Raw genomic sequence first — 7,272 nt, 5'->3', positions numbered from 1 at the left:
TGACTGAAGATATACGGAATATACAACATTGATGCAGCAGAATGATTAATAAGTTAGCAACTACTGTGCAGTACATAGTGCAAATAGCAGTCAGTACTACATGGTGAACTATAACAGCTCTGTCCTAGATACAATCTATAAAAACATGCAAGTTATGCAGGGAGGTTGTGCATGATAATATCTAGATATGGTATTGTGCTCTGTTGGCGATACCATTTTTTAAAAAGTTTTAAGATGACTAATAACGAATTATGTACAGTTTGAAGGTTTATGCCAGTAATTCATTCCACTTATACACAGTTTTGGTAAAGCACATTTCACTCTCAGAAACTGTACTTCACAAGAGAACAGAAATATACCCTAAACAAAACAGCACATTAACCACATGCATTTTTTTTTCTATTTTGATTTTCTTTTCACAAATGTGACAAAAGAAATTGCTGACCTACAAGCTCACCACATTGTGAGCTAGTAGATTGGCCATTTTTGCATTTGACCTAACCCTATTTGATGTTTGACAAATGATATAGTGGTTAACACATGGATACATCTTAAATAGGTAGCTTTTCTTTCTCAAAGGGTGCTGGTGTCTTCTTGGAATGAAATTCTTCATATGCTCATGTGTTCACTGCACTAGACTGGGACTGGGACTAGATATGTGGACTGGAGGGAAGTATTTGGAGTAATGTTTGTTATCGGTTGTGTCGCGAATATAAAAGAGACCCCCCTTGATGACTGGTTTGAATATGCCATCATTGTCACTTGTTGATGCCATTTTCATCTTCTTGTTTTGCTTTGCCATGCTCTCGTTTAAAATGTGTGGATTGGTTTATTACATGTCCAAATAAGAATTTAATGAAAGTATGTTGCTCTCCTGCTGTTGACTGTTTTATACAAAAAATGACACACACACACACACCTTTCTTAACCACTTGAAACCTAGCGACAAGCTCATAATGTGTTGCAGAGCTTTTAGAATGTGTGACGAAGAGTTTGGGTCTAGAGCTCCCCTCACTTCACTTGTGTGACATTCCCTGCTCAGTCAATCAAATCATCCCAAATGTCATTCCGGCCGCCAATCACTTTTCTGCCCTCACTTATCCTCAAGATGAACTTTGCTCAGCCAATCAAATCATCACTATGGGGTAGAGTTCTCAACGGGCCTTAGCATAGATTTTAGGCCCGACCCGCACCGGGTTTGGGCAGAATTTGAGAACTCTACAGAGTAAAAGTGAAACGCCAGTCAGCACCATCTTCATAATAGATAAATACACAGACAGAACAGAACTATTATTTTTTTCATGGGGCCGAAGGCAAGGCTCTACTGATTAGCATACATTTTAGGCGTTTGAGACTCTATGGGGTGATCAGCCAATCATCAGCCACACACAAAACATCAAAGCTGGGCATAGGAGTAGTACTAGAGCCCCTCAAACAACTGCTGACTAAGTACAGAGCTAACCCTGGTCAACTAGGTATTAGTTAAACTGTTTCATAGAGGGTTTAATGGCGAAGAACTGTCCGACTGATCAATTTAAGACTTGTCGTGTGTATTGCAGAGGACGTGAGGGTGTGCAGTGTCCGGAGTGAAGCCGGTTGGATCAACAGTTCTCAAAGAAGTCAATATCCACAAATAAATCCACATAGGAGGTATATCGAGATGTCATCAATATGATGTCACAGTACTGACCTATGGTACCAATGTCATACACTGGCCTCCAACGAGTCAACGACTATGAATGGGTACTCTGATGAAGGGCACAACAAGGATATAGCATAGCATAACCGAAGGAGCATGCATTAGGTGGGCAGCCATTGCTAGCCTGGCTCTCTAGGCCTAGGGCATTGCATTACGACCGAGGTGGGCAGCCATTGCTAGCCTGGCTCTCTAGGCCTAGGGCATTGCATTACGACCGAGCTACACCAGGCTTTTCAGCGCGTATTTACGCATATACACGCACTTATAGGTTCAGTCCTATTTTAAGTGTGCGTATGCGGGGCTCACACGTGTGGTGTAGCTCGGCTGTTAGTCCAGGGGTTTTCAACTATTTTGACCCAGGCGCAGGACCACCATCCTGCTCAAGAGCAACCTGGGAGTGGGGACCACCACTATTGGGTCGGGTGGGTCCATTATAGACCCACCATTATAGACCCACTAGTGCTGCCAGAATTGTCCAAAAATGACTATATTCCTTTTAAAACACATGGATTAGAACAAATTTCGAATGTATATGATTTTAATATGAATATGATATGAATATTGCAGCCTAATATGCTGTAAAACGTGCTCTTTCTTTATCTATATATGGGCCGCGGTTGGTGCTGAGAAATGCGCTCTCTTGAGTCTTGCGAGATCAAATGAATGTTTCATCATTATCTTAATAGCCTAATTTTTGTATAATGTTTTAGTTTATGTGGCACAGTCTCACCAGAACTCACACAGCAATTGTATTGTTGTATTTTTTTAATTCAAATCTTAATTTAATAAATTAGATTATTCTTTTATTTTTTTACATTCGAATATTCATTCGAATATGGACTATTCGTTGGCAGCACTACCTGACACAATAGTGGTAGGCTTCATACACCATTCCATGGGTAGGGATTTTTTGAGGGCTGCTAGACCCTCCTATATATTCAGCTATTAGATTTTAGTCTTACACAAACATTAACTTCCCATTGACAATGAATGGATAATTTACGTCATATGTTCCTGATGATGTACGATAAGAGCGCCCCTCACTTCACATGGTTGTGATTTTCTTCCTTGTTACTCACTAATCACACTATCACAAGCTACATTTGTGTGCTCAACAAAACAAATCTATAGTTTTTAAAGGCATAACATTTGTGTTGGATACAGCCACATTTGAATGCATCAACTATAACAAGGGTAGCTGCTATTCCAATTCCTATTCGTTTGGAATTGATGACTGGTCATTTTGAAAGTAGCTCTCAAGTCTAAAAATCACACCCGTGTGAACTGAGTGGTGTAAGGTCTTATATAGAATGATCAGCTGTGGTCTGACGTAATGTCTGACGTAATGAAATCACACCTGTGTGAACTGGGTGACCATAGCAACCATGCTCATTTTTTGGTACGAACAGACAGACAGACACGTAAACTAACAAAGCCAGTTGTAGGAGTGGTTTACACCACTCAAAAAGTGTGGGCACCCCTGCTGTATACTGTTCCCTGTTACAACTCACACCTTCAACGGCAGATACACATACAAACTGTAGATTCACAAGTCAATTTCACATCAACATTGAATTCTAGAACCAGAAACAGTTATTGAACACGTTTTAATGCTACCCAGTCATTGGGTCCCAAAATGACAGTAATAGCACACCAGGTTGAATCACACTAGTACACACTGTCACACTTCGTGTGGGCAGTGTTTGCCAAAAGGCACAGGTTTAAAAATAGCAAAACTGGAAATAATACTGGAAGAATTGCCAGAGTTCTTGGATGATGCTGAGATGAAGTGGCTTTTTTATTTCCCTTTTGTTTTTTTACATAGACCAGTAATCATTAATTAGTAATGCAGTAATCAAAATGAAGAACAGAACAAAAGTATTTACATTAATACTAACTGGTCAGCTTGACCATGGTCTACTCACCTAACAGCCCTACCTTCACTGCTAGGCAGTAGGCACTAGGCAGTGGCAGGTCTCACTACTTATATAGCTTAGCTCCTCCCCACTGGACCATACCAAACCTGTTAATTTTCCTGTTAATTTCCCAATGTCCAGAGACATTACAATTCATGTACACATTTTAAAGTGTCACATATTACTCAACAAGATATCAACATAATAATATAAACATAACAATTAGCGTACTTCATTTCCCCACTTTACACAAAACCAATGTTGGTATGTCCCCCTACACAAACCCACAGTTGGTATGCTCCTTACACTGGAGAGGGGCAGTCTGAGGCCTTGGCGGCTTGGCCATGACTGCTGCCTGTGGTACTGGTTTTGCTGGTTGCTGCTGTCGTGGAGAATTTACGTCATATGTAGATGAGCAAATCAGCTATTTGCTATCAGCTATCAGCTATATTTTCGTCCTACACAAATATTAAATTGAAAATTCCCAATGAATGGATGATGTACGATGAAGAGCACACACGGGTGGGATTTTAATTTATATATCCCCAACCTCTACACAAACATAAAGGATGCGCCCAACGTGGGGCTCGAACCCACGACCCTGAGATTAAGAGTCTCATGCTCTACCGACTGAGCTAGCCGGGCTTATGAAAGTATGGTAAACAGCTCCATCTAGTGGCACACTGCCCGGGAGGGATACCAGTGGTAAAACCACATGGCCAATGGCCATGCCAGGCTAGAACATTTTCAAAAATGAAAATGTTTTAAATCGTTTTTTAATTTGCATCCGTTGTCTCCATCTAGTGAATAGAGTTAATAATTTAATAAATTATAATATCTATCGAGTGGATGACCAAATGCTCAACAGCCCCGGCCCACATCCATTCTGGGAATTTCTGGCCATTCAAGGCTAATTTATCCAGACCTTAACCCAAACCTGAACATCAATGTTGCGCCAAACGTGGGCTCGAACCCACGACCCTGAGAGTCTATCGACTGAAGATAAAGAGATATGGTAAACAGCCCCATCTAGTGGGTCGCTACCTGGTCCCACCCATAGAGTAATAAAATCCAGTTAAATGAGTTAATCCAGTTAATTAATTCAGTCTACGTAAACTTTGTTTAGCTCCCAATCTCCAAGGATGTTGTGTTGGTTTTGGGGGAAAGTGATTTTTATCATCATGTATCATGTATCATTATAGTTTTGTTTGTTTGTTTTTTGTTCACATGTGTTTCTAATGCTGAAACAAGAGACACCTTCTGAGCTGCGTCTAGATGGGGCTGTTTACCGTATTGTTTCAGGCCCGGCTAGCTCAGTCGGTAGAGCATGAGACTCTTAATCTCAGGGTCGTGGGTTCGAGCCCCACGTTGGGCTGAACATTTATGTTGGAGAGCAAGAGAGGCTGGGAGCTTAACAAGAGCAATCAAAAGTAATTGTGCGGTTGTACATTAAAAAAGCAAGACCACATAAACCTGTATACATGATTTATAAAAGAAATGTGTCCCATCTAGTTGTTTTGGTTGGGATTTTCCACATTGATTTCATCCTGCATTTATCGTTATTCTTATTTTTCAGCTCCATCTAGACTAGAGGTCAACTGTGTTCAGCAGCCCCACACCCTCCTTCCACAAGTCCACAGTACATGGACCTGACTGAAATTCAGATTTGCACAGTAAATCTACTCTCCCAAAAGATCACAGAATCTAGCCTCATGGTAAACCCCTCCCTTTTGAAAACATTTCATTAATTTTCGTCAAGCAAGGGAGAGGGGTTTACCAGGCTACACAGCATACACATTGGCATGATATATGGTTAACAACAGGTGTTACCAATGATAGCTACAGGTTCTGTTCCATTTAGTAATACATTTAATAATGTAGCAGAGTTCATGCACAATAGCAGCACCCAGCGGCCTCAACAGAACCTTAACGGTCTTAAAACCATTAAAAGGTCTGGGGCTCAAATGGGCAGTGCCGAATCAACCCCTCTGAGGGGCCCTGGCGGCTGGCGCTACACCAAATAACAAGGCCTCTGCACGTAACACAATCAAGAACGACACTTTTTGCGTCCACGCACTGCCCAGTGAATGAGTGCACCGCCAGCACTATCGCAGACGCCGCTGCTCCGAGTTATGAGGCTGCTCCCCAACGCTGGATCTGCTATTTTCGAGTCTCATCCCACCGAGTGGTTAAGAAACTATTGGACGAGATGACCAAAAACACTAACTGGGGTTCCTGTGTTGCGTTACAAATCAGTGACTATGAATACAGTTTCTACGGAAGCTATTTGAAATAGTCTCGCTCCACTAAATTCCATTGTTAATCCGGTCCTGCAAATTATAATGATAAGAGCGCCCCTCACTTCACACGGCTGTGATTTTTTTTTATAGTATTACGACTATGACAGATTTTGTCCAAACTTCACATTATCTCTTTTAGTTATGCCATTACAAGATGCATTTGTCAGATTTCTTATTTACATTACATTTTGATTGACTACAATTGGCTTCCGTATGCAGGGGTGGCATATTTAGCGATAACAAGCCACTTCACATTAATACCAATACAACCAGTAAGACGCCTGAGGGCGAGAAGAGCGAAGTCACGTGCACGCATCCGCCTGGGTGACAGCAGATTGCTGGGTGTGCGCTGGCGCTTTGGAATGGGGGGTCAGATCAACATATCCGCCTGGGTGACAGCAGGCTGCTGGACGAGCGCTGGCGCTTTGGCATGGGGGGTCAGATCAACATATGGAATGAATTCTGTACTGGCCATATATGGAGCGTGTCTTGAGTGTACAGCCAGGGTTTGATGAGGTCAGATCAACATATGGAATGTCAGAACAGGTCAGCTCCATATATGGAAATCTAAGGGTTTGAGGTCAGATGTAGAGTTGCTGGCCAATATATGGTTCTCCATATATGGGCTTAATATTGACAACATCACGTGATGTCACAAGGCATGACCATATATGGGGCGTGAGCAACTGACGGAAAATGTACGATTTCATAGTTAACTGGGTGTGACCAACTGACGGGCGTGACCAACTGTGGTTGCAATTATTAACAGTAACTAACAAAACTACACACGTTTTCTACGCACGCACGCACGCAGGCACGCACGCGCGCAGACACACACACACACACACACACACACACACACACACACACACACACACACACACACACACACACACACACACACACACACAAACAATTTGAATTAAATTAACACACATAAAAAGAAAGGAAGAAAGAACAATCCAAACCATTTCTACTTTGGGGACTTATGCTCCTTGACAAAACCTGTTCTGTCAGTGTCAAAGCAGCTAAGAGGAGACATGTCACTACATGTCTTTTTAGCCCCATCTGCTGAGTGACCTAGAAGTAATCCACCCACTTTCCCACAATACTAGCAGCATCTGTAGGCTAATTATTCAAATGTTGATCTACACACCAGGAGTTCATGGCTCTTTATTCGGGGTGTCAGTGTGAGTGTGGGAGACAAGAAGAGGTGGAGGGAGGGGATTACTATTAAAGAACCACTTCACCACTTTTCAATTTATCTTCATATAATTGGTCCTCACTAATGTTAATGATAAAATACCAAAAAATGGAGACACAGACCGAGTAGAAGAAAATGTTGGCGTTTTAACAT

Source organism: Electrona antarctica (assembly GCF_951216825.1).
Source record: "Electrona antarctica genome assembly, chromosome: 23".
Taxonomy (NCBI): Eukaryota; Metazoa; Chordata; class Actinopteri; order Myctophiformes; family Myctophidae; genus Electrona; species Electrona antarctica.
Note: the sequence above shows the minus strand (reverse complement) of the source record.